The sequence below is a fragment of the Tyto alba genome, unplaced genomic scaffold (genome assembly GCF_018691265.1).
Source record: "Tyto alba isolate M040663 unplaced genomic scaffold, T.alba_DEE_v4.0 Super-Scaffold_2, whole genome shotgun sequence".
Classification (NCBI taxonomy): domain Eukaryota; kingdom Metazoa; phylum Chordata; class Aves; order Strigiformes; family Tytonidae; genus Tyto; species Tyto alba.
Genome location: NW_024881282.1, coordinates 6804711 through 6823980, shown reverse-complemented (window position 1 = coordinate 6823980; position 19270 = coordinate 6804711).

Below are 19270 nucleotides of genomic sequence, written 5' to 3'. Positions count from 1 at the left end.
CAGAGAGAAAACTGGGCACAGAAGTGAAATGCTACATTTTCTCATTTACTTTCTGGCTGTTTCCAGACAGATGCTTGTGAAACTCAACAGTGCCTGTCATTTCTCTGATGTTCTCTTGTATACTGAAAATGTGGCTGAGCTGCTGAAGGCTACCGTCAAGCTTTTGTGCTTTGTCTAAGTTTATTTTGGTAAATTAGATGTGTGTGAGACCACTCTCTATCTGTGAATAAATTATCTTGGCCTCCAAATATGGGCAACCTGTCTATAGGATCAAGAATGTTCTCTGGATTATACTATCACTGGTACCAGAGAAATGTCCTAGACAGTGCTAGTTCTCCCTTTCCAAAAGCTATGCCATACACTATTCTAACAAGATAGATCATCATATTCCATTGTCTTTAAATGTTCACAAGCATTGTCATATTTAGCAGTACAGTCTCAGCTTTTGTGTGTGCAGGTCTGAGTGCTCATCAAAATATCTGCTGAGATACTGCACCGTTCTTCAGGAATGATGGGATCACATATGAAACCTTTTTTCAGATAGCAGAGGTCAACCTGCATAGCAATTGGCTAGCAGTTGGTATTCTTTTTTGATATTAATTCTAGTCAGGAAGTTAGTGATCATCAACTCTGAAAACCATCTCTAACAAAGATCCTATTTCTATGTGACACACAGGTTTGATATTGGCAGGTTTGCCATTTTTGGCATAAACACCAGGCAAGATATTCAGCATTTTCTCTATGCTTGGGTGGCCACTGTTCAGAAAGTCTTGGTAAAAGCAGTTTTTTGCATGCTCTGATATCTGCACATCTCAGTAAAAACTGTGATAAAGTCTGTGCCATGTCATGTGGTTTTGAGGAATTATCTTCCCTTACATAATGTGAACAGGGAAAGGACTGAAAGGACTGTAGCTACTTTCTGTTCCCCAGATTTCAGCTGACTAATTATGATGGCATTATATTGTAAAAAGGAGGACCAGACTCTGGGCTTCTAGAAAAGAATTACTGGTTTGGGGTCAGGGCTACTGGTGCATTGCATGGAAATGTGGCCTTTGGGTTAAGTTGCTGTCAGGTGTATTATACCTCGGACTGTGAGCTATAGGACTGCACACAGAGACACCTTGGATCAAGGGCTAAGTACTTCTGCAGATTTGCACTTTGTGTTCCTCCTCAGATGTTTTCAGTATTCCTCAGAGGATAATCTAAGGGGCTGACAATGTGGACAATCTAGGAATTTAGCTTCAAAGTCATAGCCAGACATGCCCACCAAGTCACTGGAAATACAATGGAATGTGTAATGATCCCAGTCTATGTCTGAGGGAAGAATCTTACCCTTATATTACTGACAAAGACAGAAAATAAATGGAGCCTGTTTGTTTTCTGCATTTAGAAGTAGAAAGGATTATTTATATATGTGTTGCAGTTTAACCCCAGTTGTCAACTAAGCACCACACAGCAGCTCACTCACTCCACCGCTGGTGGGATGTGGGACAGAATTGAAAGGGTTAAAGCAAGAAAACTCATGGGTTGAGATAAGAACTGTTTAATAATTGAAATAAAATAAAGTATAATATCAATAAACTGTAAAGAAAAGGAAAATAACAAAAATAGAGAGAAATAAAACTCAAGAAAAACAAGTGATACAAATGTAAGACTATTGCTTACCACCAACTGACACATGCCCAGCCTGTTCCCAAGCAGTGGCACCCCGGCCAGCTTTCCCTCCAGCTCTATATGCTGAGCATGATGCCATATGGTCTGGGATATACCTGGGGTCAGTTGGGGTCAGCTGTCCTGGCTGTGTTCCCTCCCAGCTCCTTGTGCCCCCCCAGACCCTTGCTGGTGGGGTGGGGTGAGGAGCAGAAAAGGCCTCGGCTCTGTGTGAGCACTGCTCAGCAACAGCTAAAAACATCAGTTTGTTATCAACATTATTCTCATCCTAAATCCAAAACACACTATACCAGCTAGTATGAAGAAAATGAATTCTATCCCAGCTGAAACCAGGACAATATGATTTCATTCAGTTGATCAGGTGACTTTTTTTACTTTTCTTTATTTCTATCTGACTTGACTGTCCGTGAACGTAAACACTTTTATCACAGAGATCTGGAATAATATCTCACTGTAATACATTCAAACATAATGAGACCCCTTGTGCTGGAAGGAATAAATCATAGGAGGTTTGGTTTACCAAGCTGCAGATCTCACTGTATTTATTTGTGTTATAATCCTCCATCAAAGGCATCTGACCAAGAGGCTACTCTTGAGGTATGTTATTTAACAGTGTGCTGGACATTGTTGGGATAGAGTTAACTTTTTTAATAGCAGATTGGATGGTGTTGTGATTTAGATTTGTGACCAAAGCAATACTGATAACATACTAATATTCTAGGTATTGCTGAACAGTATTTGCAGTCTGTTTCTCACTCTGCCCACCCAGTGAATACACAGGGAGTTGTGTGATAGCTTGGGAGTGGACACAACTAGACAGATGACCTGAACTAATCAAAGAGATAGTCCATGCCATATAATGTCATGTACAGCAATGAAAAGGGAAAAGAGGGAGTTTTAAGAAGTTTAGGATTTTGTTTTTTTCTCAGGAGATGGCTGGGCATTGGTCTATCCATGAGAAGTGGTAAGTGATCGCCTTTGCATTGTTTGTTTTGTTTTCTTTCTCTCTTCTTCCATGTAACCTTCACTTATTAAGCATTTTTTTTAATCTCAAACCCCAAGTTTTCCTGCTTTTACTCTTTCTTTCTTCTTTTGCCAACCCACTGGGGGTAAGGGAGGGGAACGAGTGAGAGGCTGTGTAGTGCTTAGCTGCCTACTGAGGTGAACACACAAGCAATTAAATAATACATTTGAGAAAAGAAAGTTGCAGAGAATGAAACTGCAAAACAAAGCGCACACTTACTCTCATCTAATCTTGTGCTTTGGTGAGAGCTCAGCAAGATAAAGGTGCTTCCTGAGGTACAGGAATTAACTTGCATACTTCTCTGGGGATGGGGAAGTATGTCTACATTGGAGACTCTGAACAAACTGGCTTAGGAAGTGGAGCCATTTAATGATGGTAGGATAGAATTTCTCAGCAGGACTAATTAGCCCAGGCAAAGCACAGTTTCAGTGCAGTGCTTCTAGCATCCTGATACTGTGTGATTAGTTGCATAAACATCATTCTCCCTGCATCCCACCTGGCCTTGAGGCAGCTCAGTTTTCTAAGTATCTTCACTCTCCCTGTATTCTCAGAGCCCAATTTCCATAATGCTCTTTCATTTCTTTGTGTCAAGGCCTGCTTGTGACTTCTTTCCACAACTGACTTTTTTTTCTCCCATTAGTTTCCAGGCTGGTCATTCAGGAAATGTCCCAGTGATGGTGTTGTTGATAATTAGAAACTGCTCAGCATGTAATCACTGCTCTGCATGGCATAGCTTGTTGTGGGGTGAGAAAAGGTAATCATTCTACTTTCTTCTTGAGAGTCTGACACACCATCATAGAGGTCCAGTGCTGAAATTCCTATCTTATAGATGCCTATTTTACAGAAGCCTGCATATATATATTGGAAGAAACTGAAACCTTGATGCCAACTTAAAAACAAGAGCAAGACTAATTTCCTACTTTCGTTACCAGAAGAGAACAAGTAGGAATGTAGCATCACAGAACTAAGTTGTGGGTATTCTACATCAGAGAATTAACTTCACATAACCTTAGGCATCTAAATGTCAGACGACTAATCTAACTAATCTAACTTTAGATGCCTTCAATTTAGGTGAGATTAATCTCAATTTAAAGGAGATTTACTGTTCAGTTTCAGTGCTTTGTTGCAGCATGAACACCATGACATACTCTTGTTGTAAATGGATTTTATCTCCAGCTATATACAACAGTATTGAAGTCTCAATCATTCTCATGTGAAGCCATTGGTAGTTATGTACAGATTTTAGAGAGAATCAAAGATGATATGCCTTCAATCCGTGAATCATTGAATTGTTCTTTGTATGATTCAGCAGCCAATTGGCAAATTTCTTATTTAGGTAATTTAATAAAAGTAACCCAATATATTGATCCCATCTGGAAATGATTAAAATACATTTTTTCTTTGGTAGAATAACAGGTTTGGTAATTAAAATTTGTAAGTAATCTCCCTCCTGGAAGCTGGGACTTTAAGTACTTGGGAGGTGCTAACCACATGTGCCATAACTGTTCTACATGCATTTGCACATGCACATAAATGCACGCACACACTTGCTTCTTCCTTTTATTATTTTAATTTAGAGAAAAACAAATCACCCTGTTACTGAAACTGAACATATGATTCCTTTGACGATTACAGCAGGCTCAGCCATGTAGTCAAACACTGTGAAGACATACATTGATTTTCCAGGTTGCTCCAACTGACTTTTAAAGGTTTTTATTTTTAATCAGTCCCTGTGCTCTGATATTGTGCCCCGTCATGCAAAGATTTTATGCATTACTGAAAGCCCCTTTACTCTGTAAAAGGAATCTGCAAGGGTACTTGATGAAGAATGATCATTTTCAGATGAACAGCATATAGGTCCATGGGTGGGAAGTGCAAGAGAGCCAAAACGTGAGAGAGGTTGACATGAACTTCTTAACCCTGCAAGGTGACTAGCAGTAGTCTTCATGGTCTATGGACATTTCTAGAATAAAATTCATATAATCTTCCAGTACACACATGAAATATTAATTAGAGTTATTGCCTGTGGGTATGCCTGTTTCACTGAGTGAAAAGTCTAAATGACTGATCAGATCTAGCTATATATATTGAATGCCACATACTATGATCTCTGAAACATTTATTCATAGATTAGTCTGTAATGCTTGTTGCAAAAGATGACTCTTTCATGTCAATGAATTAAAGAGAAAAGTAAAGCACTTACAAATTGTTAGAATGGCTAAGCAGCTGAACATGAACTCCTAGAATGAACCTGTATAGAAAGGTAGTCTTTGACTGAACAACTGCAGTGGAGAAAATATTTTGGTCTTGGATACAACTTTATACTATGTGAAATTCGATGTCCACAGTCAAAAATATTAATAAAATTTGAGAGGATGCAGAAGAACCTCAAAAATTATTCAAGGACTGAAGAAAAAAGACCTGTATTGAGAGATGTTAACCGGCTCTGTGTGTCAAGATGATAGAAGGGTGTGATTATGTCATTTAGGAATAAAATATCGAGTAACAATTGATGTTTTATTGTAACAAAGATGGCTTAATGAGAACCTAGATCAGAATTTGAAGCTAGGCAGACTTAAATGAGAAACTAGGAAGAAAAAGTTTTAAAAAGATTAGAAGAGAGGAGCGATATCCTCCTCATGGAAATAAAGCTGTCCTCATATTTTTGGATTAAGTCTGGATACATTGCTGGAAGTTCATATATGAGACACAAATTGCTGTGCCCCATGGAGGATTAAATATATAACACACAGGAGATCAGACTAGTTATACTGATGATTGCTGGGATCATAACCGATACAATCTGCTGAACTCAAATAGTGGCATTATGATTTTTCATAGATATAAGGCTGGTTTACAAACAGGGCTATGTTAAAAAGTATGAATACTTTTTGTGTAAACAATTGGAAATGTTCAGTACTTGGCTGTTCAAGAGTTCTGGTACTGTGGACGAGATTTTTATTCAAGGTGAGGTTCCCACTGGTTACAGGTGTCACTGAGAAAGTTATGAGACTTGTGTTGGATTTATGTAAAAGCTTGATGGTTAAATCTTTCCTAGTATTACCTTAAAAAATATCTGGAAGAAGCAAAGATAGAATGAAATCTGGCCAAGATAGATTTTAACTGTATTGAGTTTTCCTTTTTTCCGTAGTCCCACCTCTTACGACTTTACGTTGTCTTAACACACTTTCATTGCTTGATGCCCATCCACTCTCTGCTCTGAAGAGTCCTGACCCTGTATAAAAACATAAGTGAAAATGTTGTTAAGAACTGTCTCATGTGCTAGGAGCCAAATTATTACACAAACCCTAACGAAGATTTTCCAAATTAGCTGTCATAAGGTACTTTAATTCCCTTGTCTATTTGAAACAGTAATGTACCTTTAAGAACAATAACTGTTCCAGTAGGGACAACTATGCTTTGTATTAAATTCATACTGAATGTTCCTTGGTCTAGGGAATATTTTGTAACATATATGTATATTCCAGTTTTGACTGCGATAGAGTTAATTTTCTTCACAGTAGATGGTATGGGGATGTGTTTTGTGTTGAGAATAGTGTTGATAACACAGAGATGTTTTCGTTACTGCCCAGCGGTGCTCACACGGAGCCAAGGCCTTTTCTGCTCCTCACCCCACCCCACCAGTGAGGGGCTGGGGGGACACAGGGGGTTGGGAGGGGACACAGCCAGGACAGCTGACCCCAACTGACCCCAGGGATATCCCATCCCGTATGGAGTCATGCTCAGCATACAGAGCTGGGGGAAGAAGGAGGATTCAGAGGGATGGTGTTTGTCTTCCCAAGTCACCGTTATGCGTGATGGAGCCCGGCTGTCCTGGGGATGGCTGAGACCCTGCCTGTCCATGGGAAGGGGTGAAAGAAATCCTTGTCTTGCTTTGTTTGCATGTGTGGCTTTTGCTCTACCTATTAAACCATCTTTATCTGAACACAGCAGTTTTCTCACTTTTACTCTTCTGATTCTCTCCCTCATCCCACTGTGGGGGGAGTGAGCGAGTGTCTGTGTGTGGCTCAGTTGCCAGCTGCGGTTCAACCACAACAATGTACATGTCCCTGTTCATGGACATGGAATTTATACCCAAAGCATAGCATGCATCTAACCCTTTTGAGGTGCTTGTCTCAGTTGCTTATTGGGACAATCTAAATGGCTGCCTTATACTAGATGACTAATATAGAAAGATGGACTGAATACATCTTGCTTGGTTAATCTTAATGCACTTGGTTAATTGTAATGCAGATGCTTTTTCCTTTGTGGAGAGGGAAACAATCAAGTCTTCTGAACTGAACTTTGTATCATTTCTAATCAGTTATTCGGCTCAGATACTGATATGCATAACATTATGGGAACAATAGGCACATGGAAGAAACAGAAAAAATAATGGAATTTTAAATTCCAGAATACAGAGTATGACAAAGCTGTTAACGAAAGCAAGCAGCAAGAAGAGGATGACTGTGAGCTGAGAATTGTAATATGTTTGTGAGCCAAGAAATTATATTGGTATTTAGGGCTGATGCAGCACAGATGATATGAACAAAAAACTCAAGGTGATAAATAAAGTCAGATTATTCTTGGACAGTCACATAGATTATATAGCAGTGAGACAAAATAGATCAAGAAATGCTGATTAAAAAAAAAAAGTTTGCAAGGTTAGAGGAATTCTAATCATGGAGAATTTTAATTACATTGATATTGATCAGTATCACAACTCACAACTCTGAATACCCTTCCCCCACAGAAACTCTGAACACTGTGCTCTTGAGGGAATGAGTCTACTTATGCCTGTTGTTGAACAGGCTGCAGAGCATATGACTGGTTGCCTTGCTGACCTTTTAAGGCATCACAAGAAACAAGACAACTATACAACTTACATTGAAAAGACTGGTTCTTCAGTGAGGTTAAAGAATTGAGGATAGCAAGGGTCCTTTTCTTCTAGAGTTCATAATCATTTTAATGGAGTTAAACATCCTTTATAATATAAAAAATTGGCTATATTGCTAAATTGCCCAATGTTAGTGATTGAATCTGTTGAGAAATAGGTGATGAAGACAGTCATAATCAAAAGTTCTTACCCTTGTATGATTTACTGCTCATTCTCCTCCTCCTAAATTCATTATTTTTGCAAGATTTCTAGATGATGTTAAACCATTTCAAGAAGCAATGGGAAGATTACAAAGCTTTCTCTTATTGAAAAGAAATAACTGTACTGATTTTGTAGATCTTGATGTATGGATAAAAGCAACCTTAATAAAATAATAATTATTTGTGCTTACAGAAAAAAATAAGAATACAACAGAATCCAAATTAGGCAATAGTTACCATAGCCCTCCTGAAGCAAACTAGAAACTCTTGTAAGGACTGAATGCATCTTTCAAGTTGATGTCATCCTTTTTTTTCATGGGGAGCAGAAAATACACAGTGTCATGCTGCTTTATGGCAATGTATAAATTCACAAAATTGTGCTTCAAAATATGTAATATTAAGCAAGAACTTTGAAATGAGAATCTGAAAAGCTGTGTTTTTTCATTTTTTGTTTTTTAATAAAAAGCATAATTCAGAAGTTAGTCTGACACACAGTATGATCCAAAGAAATTCTCCATGTAGTTATCTGAAATTTGTGAAATATACTTTTAATGTGGGAGAAATTGCAGTCTTGAGGATGCCACTAGTATCATGACTTCAACCTTGAGTCTGAATGTGATCTGAAATGTTTGAAATTCAAAGTGATTCATTTTTTTTAGGTCTTAACGGGAATGTGACAGGACCTTAAATTTGTTGTAGTTCATAACAGACCTATAACAGGGACCCTTACTATTGTATATGGACCTCATTTATTATGATGCACTGTTTAAGAAGTAGACTATATAATGCAGAAATAAGACTAAATTCAACAGCGGCACAGATATAAAAAAATGCTTAGATTTTATTTTTTTTTTCAATCCTTCATTTCTTCTTGAAATAACTTGCTGAATTTGATCTGTAAGATTTTGTTCTGCCTACCTGTAGACATTTACAATGTAGACACTTCTGGACCTAAATCTAGCCTGTTATTTTCTAAACATTGCATGTACTGCTTTTTTCTCTAATAGGTTGCAGTGTGAGAGTGTCTTATTTGTTACTATCAGTAATATCGATATTTGGGTTTAAATAAAACAAATATGAGAAAGGCTGACATCAATGGAGAAAAGCAAAACATAGAAGTTGAGCATTTCAGTAGACATGTCCTCACCTCAAAATCATATTTTGATGAATTAAGTGAAACTGAACAATATGAAACTAATTAATAAAATTTTGACTAATGTCCAAACAATACTGAGATGCTGAGAAGCAAGAAGGCAATTGGAAATTATTCAGGCACAGTAGAAGTACTGAGGACCACTCATGTAATTATTTTGACAAAATTTAGTGGCTGTTAAATGTAATTTGGGTTAAGGAACATCTCCTAACTCTGAACAAATTCACAGAATTTGCTTTTCCTTTTTGAAATCTCAGCACAAGTCTTGGGTCTAGTCACTTTTAAATGATTCCATGGTTTATTAGCACAGCATTAGCTTCAGTTTAAGCACTATACCTTCAGCTGTTTCCCTTGCTCTTCATTGTTTTTCAGCAGAAAGGGAAGACCTATGGATTTAAATTTTCTTTTCTGTTAAAAAACTCCATGTCTAAAACTTCTCTAACTTCAAGTTGTTTAATTTAGTGCCACAGGGGAACTAAGCTCATTCACAGTAGCTGTTGATCTGTATGATCTAGTGTGATCATACTCAGATGAAAAGGGGCAAGACCTTTAAAGGATCACCAAAATAATTTACAGGAGAGATTCTCTTTTTTTTTTTTCTCCAAGTAGATTGATCTTTCTTCAGAAAAAGAAGTCTATACATAGACAAGGAGCACTACATTCCCAGGAATTAAATCAGAAAGCCTTAAAACCAGCTTGTTTACTTATTCCTTCGTGATTAGAGAGATTCATTCCAGTGTCTCCACCTGAATTGTTAGCCAAACTTCATTGTTAACTGAAGCTTTCTAATAAAAAAGCCTAATGGAAACAAGTTACCCAAAATAAAATATTGGCAGAAATGTATCGATGAAGACACATATGCCCAAAGACTCTCTCCTGCAGAAAAAAGTATATTAACAGTACACTTTACTCCAGTGAGTAATGCAGATGTACTTCATGGGTGTTAAGGACACTCCAGTGAATTGCTGAGCAGGGGTAGGGAACATATGGAAGTCAGTTAACATGAAATGTAAAAATTGTGCTCATTAATTCAAACAACCTGATGAGAATGTCTTCCTGCTTCATCTATATTTCATCAATTCATACACTGGTTCTGTACTACTGGAAGTCAGACTCCATTGAGAAAGGCTATACAGCAAAGAAACATCAGGAAGATGTGAGCCTAAGTAAGTGGAGGTTAAATCAGCTGCAGAAGTTGACAAACTTTCTCTCTTATTAACACATAGAAATTCATCACTTTGTTCTTCCAGGCTGACCTGAAGTAAAGGTTTTAGAATATTATTGATATTTGTTAACATAAACCTTTTTCTCAAAGCTTTCATAATGTAACCTGTCTACACACCCCATGGACACTAGTGTGCTCTCAGTATGCTCTCAGTATTTTCCATAGATGTCTAATTCCATCATACATTTTTCAATCACAGAATCTCTAAGGGTCAGTTTCAATAATCAAATATTCCTGCCTTTCTGATGACTGTATTGTAAAGATGCCCACGTTAAAAATGGAAGATTTATTTTTTATCCCCATTTTATAGTTAAATCAAATGCAGAATTTCACATGAATCAATTTTAGAAATGGAGAAAATTGGAAGAGTGAAGCCGTTTTTTTAATAGTCTTGTTTACATTCAGAAAGATTGTTATTGCTGAGTGACAACACAGGAAGTTATATGATTGAATGAAATGTAAAATGTTAGGATTGTCATTGTCCATAATCCAAAGACTATAGATAACATCTACAATAATTTCTACTTCTAGCTTTACTGCTTGGAAAGGTCAGATTGCTTGCAGATTGAAACAGTCTGTAGCTTGATCAGATAGAGCTGAGTGTCTTGAATAGCACCAAGGAGCCTCCAAGCTGGACATAACATCTAAATGATCATGTGAATATATCAATGACTATATGTAAGAGCTACACATCTTTTACTCCTGAAAATTCAGTGCTTCATAGTGTGCAAGAGAGGTATTTTGAATAGGGAAAGGAACACAAAGCCTACACCACACTTTTTTAATCAAACCTTGTGAAGGAAAAGGTGCTCGTTAAGTCAGATGATCACACTTGCCATTTCAGAGGAAAGGGAATTAGGAAGAGAGAGCACCTCATCACTCAGTGAAAATAGAAGTGTCATCTGCATATAAATGCATAAGGCTTTCCACAGCCATCAGCTAGGTTTATAATAAGTAAAAAAGTACAGTAAGAAATATAACACTGACCCTGGCGATACTGATAATCAAATGGATTTGAGGAAAATATTCTCTCAGAGTAAAGGTCTGCAGGATGAGTGATCTGTGGGGATGGTAAATGATACTAGACTGGGCCAAAAAACGAACATCACAGTAGACCACCATATTGAGAGTCAGTCAGAATGAAAGCTTAAGTACCCTTCTGTTTTATTTACCTCTTCTGGCTATATGGTAGAGGAGATGTGATTTTCCTTTAGAGGGATAATTCTGGAAATAATTATGCAGGTTGCTGAGTGAGAAAAGTCAGCAAAAGAGTTTGCTGATGATGTTTCACCATGAACAGGGATGGGCCTGCTCTCTGAGCTGGGCCAACTGAACGGAGTGTGCAGTGCTGGCAGCTGTGCCTCACGGTGCCATCATTTGCAGAAGGGTCAAACAGCTCCACCAGGAAACGGCGACATTTAGGGAACTGTGAGATTCCACATCAATAGCCATTTCAGAGAGAGGAGCAAGGATTTATTTCACTTTTCACTCACCAACAGAAAACCCTGGAAATTATTTTTATAATTTCCAATCTGATTTAACTATGAATTTCTAAGGGAGGCTTGGCTGGGACTATGCTGAACTTGAATCCATTTGCCCAAGACTTGTTTGTATGAACTTGGACAAGCTATTTACTCCCTGTGCACTGATTACCTTGCTGTCAAGGGGAGACACAAGTCCTTCACTTCATAGGAGTTCTTTATTTAGATAGTGAGATGCTTGGTATGTAAACAGTCTCTGAGGTGTTTATAACTTTGATATAGTAGGGTCATCTACATATACATGTTGGTGAGAAAAGAGCAGTCTTAGAAACGGGTTAAGCTATAAAACTTACAAGTCAGTCTAATGACACAAACTCTTTCTTTCTCTCAAAAGCAACATAAATGTGGATTCATGTAGCATGTTAATCAGATTTAAAAATCCTTGCTGCATTTAATGGAATGGGCATTTTTTCCTTGGTAAAACTTGCTTTAACCAAGTAAAGAAGTTTTTGGGTAGGGAAAAACTCTGCACTGCTTGGGTGCTAGCTCACATTTGGATTCATGAAGGTAGGTGGGCAAGGTATTCCATGAATAGAGAGAGGAAAGATTTAAAAGGTGAGTTAGATTTGAATTTTTGAGAAATGGTGGAGCACTGGGAGAAGATCATGGCAAAAATGAACCAGAGTGAGTTACTAAGATTGCTGGAGGACATCAGGGTATTACTCTGAAAGGGAAAGAAGTGCTTCAAGTCCCTGACCACTGACCTAGTTTGGCTTAAAAATTATATAATTAAAAGAAGAAACAACCAAAAAACCCCAGTATTGATAGGTGGATTCAATTTATCCAATGACTTTGAATTTTCAGATTGCAGATGGTTCACATTTACAAAACTTTCTGTTCTATTATGTAGATTGTTGTCTTGCATTGCTTAAGAGTTTTTAATGCCTTCTTAATCCTAGAGCTGGAGCTTAAAAGAAAATACTGAATATCACAGAAGAGATAGATAGAGAGAATCATCATGGTGGTAGCTCTTACACAGTCTTGACAGCTTAGGGGATTTTTGACATTTGCTTACAGGTTCATAGATTGCACAGGATTTATGTGCTTTCTCTCTTTTTGACCCATTTCCACAGATGGGATACAGAAATAGAAACGGTACTTTGAACGTAATTTTCTGCAGAGCTTTTCCCACTTCTCCAGGGTTTCCTTCTTCTGTGGGAGGACTAGTTCTTTTTTCCAATGACATATAAGAAGGGGCAAACTCAAAATAATTTTGGATCCAACACTATGCATATCACTTCTTTGCAGTTATATTTGCATTACATTTCTGGCAATGGTCATGAATGACTGGCATCGCTATGTCTCATTATTCATCCCCCAAAGGACTTGGCATATGAGTAAGAGGCAAGAAAACCCTGTTCAGTTTCATATTGTTTCTTCCAACAGGCAGATACACCATGAGCAATTTTGTTGGAGGAATGGAAAAGGAAGGTGAAGCCTAGAAGGCCCAGGAAGGGGCATATTTCTGTAACAATCTAACTCCTGCAAAGAAAATGACTATCATCAAAAGGACTACAAATGACAACATTTATCCAGCTCATTCAAAGATAAGTCAGACAGCTAGCCACCACACTGGATGGTAATTGCCACTGTAATGGAGCCACTCCTGGTGAGTGACAAAAAAACACTGCGACAAAGAGGCGGATAAAAGGAATGATATACAGAATAGATCAAAAGAAAGTGACAAGTGACAGGAAGTGAACCTGAGTGTTGTAACCAGAGTCTCAGAGATGTTGGTGATTTCTTTTCTTGATGTTCTCTATTCTTAAACCTCTTGCTTCCCATTGTGGGGGCCTCTTTTGAGCAGACTGTTAGTTAAGAAGTGAGATACCCCCCAGACTTATTAAACACAGCAATAAGCCCTGATTCTTTGTTTTCATAAGCCAGTCACACATTACCATAATCAAAAAGAACTTTCTTACTCGTCTTCTTTGACATCCCTTAAAGGCTCTGTAAGCATCTGTGGGTGGTGTCTTCATAGCCATGTTTTAATTATATTCCATCAACCTTCAGTGACAATGTTATTGACAAATGCCTTTATGACATCATGACTAACTAAATTAATATCAGCAAGTGTGCCAATTAATCTAAAAATACAGAGGATAACCCCCCTTCCTTTTCAAATGATACTAACACAGACAAAGACAGGCAGGGTCATTTATCAGCCATTTCTCCTTAATTTGAGACATCTTCGATGATAAATGCTTGCTTGATTAAAAGGGACAGTCATTCATATTAACTATGAGAGATAAGGCTATCAACACTCAGTTGAACATTTAAAGCTTTAGGAAGCAGCTCTGTAAAAGGAATCTTTAAAGGAGTTTCTGTCACAGACAGCTCTGTAAAGTGGGGTTGGCTGGCCTTTCTCTTATCAGATATCAAGATCACTGGTTCAAGAGGAGCAGGTGAGCCTTGCTTGTCCTATAGCAGAAAGCAGAGGAGCCTGCAGAGCCTTCTGTCAGAAACAGCTACGCAGGGCAGTGTTCAAGTAGAGGACTGTGTGCCCTTGAGATTTTTGTTTCTGCTGAGCAAGAGAACCATGGGTGGCAAAGGCTGCCTATGCCCACATGTAAAGGGCAAGAAAATGAAGGAATGATTGGCTAGTAACTATGTGGGACATTATGCACTCATACACACAGAACTACATTGAAAGAGCTCAAAGCCTCTCATTTCAAAGTCAGAATTACGTTTGTAAGTACAACCTCAATTCAGTGTTGTATGCATATGTTTTAAAATTATTTTTTGCATCACAGAATCTCATATCATTTTTCACCTGAATCCTCATGACACTTCCAGAAAAATGAGACTCAGATAGTCACCTGACATATAACAACTCAGCCCTAGCAGTTAAAGTTCAGCAAGGTCAGAATCACCTGGAAGCAGGATGTTATTATGGGAAGTACGAGGTAACTGCAGGAAAAGAAAGGTCTACTTACAGCTGTTAAAAATACATGGAACATTGTCTCCCCCCAGAACACTGCCACTGATGTTTTTCAATTACACTGATGTGATTTTTAATCAGATTGAAATATGTCTGCATAATTAGCTATAGGGACATTTGACTGATGTAGCAACATCAGCAGAGAAGGAGAAAAAACCTCAGCCATAATATCTATAATGCTATGATAATGAACAATTAGAAACAGCAATGTGTTATCTGCATTCTAATTGCTCTTTGTAGTGCTCAGAGAGGTTTGATTGGGGATGTGATTTTTGCTTAGATTCTTATGCAAAGGCCATTTACAACAACAGAGAATTTTATGTTGGCTTTTGTGGGCTTCAGAGGAAGACCTTCATGGACAAAGAGAAAGAATAACATAGAAATCAAGGTTGGAATTGCAGTATCTTCAGAATAAGAGCAAACCAGAGACCCCTTTCCTATGTCTGTGATTTAAATTTACTCTACTTTCTACATGATACATACAGTTCTGAGACATGGCATGTATGGAAGGTCTTTCATTTGTTGTGCTGTGCTGATATTTCTCTGTTAACATTATCTTCATCTGTTTGGCAGGTACATTTTCTAAAATGAAGTCAGTTCTTCACCCCAAATATTATGGAGGCAAGAGTTTGTAGGATCTTCATAGAATTGTAGAATCATAAAATGGTTTGAGTTGGAAGGGACCTTAAAGATCATCTAGTTCCAACCCCCTTGCCATGGGCAGGGACACCTTCCACTAGACCAGGTTGTTCAAAGCCCTGTCCAACCTGGCCTTGAATCCTTCCAGGGAGCGGGCATCCACAACTTCTCTGAGCAATCTGTTCCAATGTCTCACTGCCCTCACAGTGAAGAATTTTTTCCTGATATCTAATCTAAATCTACTTTATTTCAGTTTAATGCCATTACTCCTTGTCCTTCATTTAGCTTCATCTTAGTTCAGGCTGGAAAGGAGGGTTATGGGCCCTCTAAGCTGCTGTTGAAGAAAGAAAGGAGCTCATGCAATAAGCTCTCTAATCTGTCATTGGCAGAGGTTATGGTAACCTTATAGCAATGGCAACCCCTGTGGATATGCCAGATGGTGGGATAAGAGGGAACAAATTGCTCACTGGAGAAGATGGTCCTATCGTAGTTTATTGCCAAGTGCAGTCCCAGCATAGGCCCTGTGAAACATGATTTCCAGAGGTAGTAGATGAAGTTGTGGTTTTAACTCCTGTTGGGATAGCAAGTGTGCAGGCAGGCTAGGAATGAAGGGACTGTTCAAATAGTTGCAATGAGAGCTGCCTGAATTCACTGGAAGCAAAAATCTTGACTTTCTATGAGCAGATTCAGGAGATGAGGCAGATCCAGAGAACTTTCCTCAAGAATCTCACCCAAGAGATATCTCAGGTTACTTCAGTTAAATATGTTGCAATCTGTTTTGTTTACAGTTGTTCATTCATACCTCTTCATTCACACTATCTAGATTCCGGTTCTGTAAACATATATTTTGCACATTTTTTTTCTCATTACAGTTGAATTATTTTTGTCTAAAGTTAGTAACACCATGAATTAATTTCCAGAATTAGGTATTGATCACCTATTTCCTATAGTTTCTGAACACTTTCCTGTTAACATATTAAACAATGTTGCAATTAAATTTCCTTGAGTTGGAATTATCAATGTTTTAAAAATAACTACTTATCTTTATTGTGAAGAATTCTGAGTAGCCAAACTTCTCTTTTTTGATATTTTATCTACTCTCAGGTCAATTCATTAGCTGACACAAATCAATCTATATAAAATATTGACATCTAATTGCATACTTTGGGCCTGTTCAACCACCTTACTCTATTATCCAATTTGTAAAGCTGGCCAGCTAAGTGTGTCATCTGTTTTACAGCGACACATCCTATAATCAGTAGAAAGTAAAACAAATTTTCCATAACATAACAGTTCAGTCATGATGCTACAAGTAACAAAATGAATGTATATGCCATTTTTCTTTACTTGTTTGTGGTGGATAATTGTTTATTTGTAGATTAATTTCTCCATTACATGTGTTAGGGTGTGTTAAACAGTATGAATAGCCGTATTGAACTGATTACCTCTTTTAATTAAATGTTGGGTTCTGGGGACCTGCATGATGAGTTTTTAATTTTGTGATGTGGGAGGAGGGAAGGTATCAATAATCGTTGGAATAATGAATAAGCTAAATGCCTTCAATCTCAATAGAATGTGCATGGGGAAAAAAGCTGAGTAGACTCAGAATAATATCCCCAGACAACAATGTCCATTGTAGTCAGGAATGACACAGACCATTAGACCTTACTTTGCCAAAGTCATGCCTATATTGTATAATTAACAATGGGTTCCATTGAAAGGTCTTAACATTTAGGCTTATCTTTTCCTTGGGCAAACATTCCCACAAGAAATCTGCTCCTACTTCACAATATCTACATCATACCTGCCTTCTCCATAGTGTTTATGTGTATCTATGTGTATGAACATAGATACATACCCAATGGTTTGTTATGATGAGCAATGTTAGGATCTTAACATTTCTGACTTTTAAAGAAGAACTGTGTGAAGGAACTAGAGACCTATCTGTATTCAGTGATTTTGCTTACCTCCTTATTCCAAAATGGACACTTTACAAACTGACATTACAGCAGAATTCAGGCATGGGTTGGATTATATGGTCAAAGTTGCGACCAAACAAATAGACAAGTTTTTCTGTAGAGATCGTAGAAGAAAATGAACTGTAAGTCAAGACCTTAGGTTTATAGTGCATTGTAGAAGTCTCCATGAGTGACTGACTACCTACCCATGAACTGTATTTGTCTTGAGATTATTTCCTGGAAAGAAATATCAATTTTAGGCCTTCTGTGGCAGGTGAAGCTCTGAGCTGAAGGAAATTTTATTAGGGAATTTTATGTGGCCAATATGAATATAAAAGCCTTTGTGGTTAACAAGACTTCTGGAATGCTGTAGTATCTTTACAATACACGTTAGACTGTGCCCCACATTTAGCTGTATTATTCAGGAGAGACATTTTTGTTTATATTTTCCTCTTTTCTCACTATAAAGTGCTGCAAAACAAATGATGTTAGAATGACATTGCATCTGAATCTTAATTAACGACCCCTTTCAATACTGGGAAGAACATGTATTTACTCACTATTCTTCAAAATATATTCAAAATATCTCTCAGAGAACTAATGCCTCATGGATTTGAACTTCTTCCTAACTGTCTTGGGAAGGCATCTTAGTTAACAGAGAGTTGAAGATAAAGTTCTGAGGTCCTCCTAGCTCCTTCCGGATAATAAAGAAGGGTCTAACTCTATTGCAGATGTGATGGCAGGTTATGAATTTTATTAGAAAATAAGAGAAGGAAATAACACATGAAGAGAATTAGAAACACTTAGTCACCATTAAGTATAAGCCATGATATTTCACAGACCCAGTAATTGCTAGTATATTGCTAACTGTCATGTAATTTCAAATATCAGGTAAAAAATTAATTCTATTGAAAATTCAATTGAAATTTTTGAATTACAGGTTACTTGAAAAAGAGTTTATCTATTAGAGCTGAACAGAATGAAATAGAATCATACACTGTCATTGGTGACTCTTAATGGATGTGTGTGGACTCTCAAAAATCTTATTAATAAATCATTTATATATTTTATTAATGATATTAAAATAGTCAGGAAATTTTACTAATAATATTATTAATAGTACTACTCCAGACTTTCAAAAATCATGAGATATATTAGAAGGGGAATGACTGTTAATTGTGGGCAAAATATAATGACAGTTTTTTATTGGTGGATTTACAAGGTGCATGCATGTGGTCTCAAATAACTCATTTGTAATATGTATTCTTGGAGATAATTTTAATAAAGGATGTGTGAATGCTTGATAGTGATATGTATCGTTAATTTGAATTCTGGTTTTGGTTATGTTTACTGAGTATTTTTCCTCCCACTGCTCACAAAAATGATTGTAAATGTGTTCTTGTTTATCCACTTGGTGAATATCTGCTGTTGTTGTTTATACTCATGTTTGTATATGAATTCAGGCATTGCTGAAAATGGAATATCTTACACTTGTTATCCTTTGCTGAAAATTATAACCAAATGGTGTGGAGCAGAAAAAAGACAGAAAAATCCCTCTGTGATTTGAATCTCCAGCTGTACAGCACAGGACTCCTGGCTTTACCAGAGTTTGACTGATGGTCAGATCTTGTGCTGGAGAACTGTAATTTTTACCCAGAATAAATGAAGTGTAAAGCCAGGGAGCTACTTGTGAAGAACAGTTTAAACTTATGAAATAAGAAATAAAAATATGTTGAAGAATCATTTGCCAACAAAAAAGAAGGACTAATTAATCAGATTAATTAATTGATTTTATCAGCTCTATTGAGCAGGATCTGTTAACAAAGGAGTGATAGAGTATTTGCACCCATCCAGGTAATCAATGTATTGCATATGCACTGAACCATTTAGAAACTTTGGAGTATTTTCAAGTGTTTAGAGAATTCCACACTCTCTAAATCTTCTAAATTCCTGGCATTCATCTGATAGTTTTATCTAGCATTTAACAAAAAATTGCTTTATAAATATATATATATATTTAT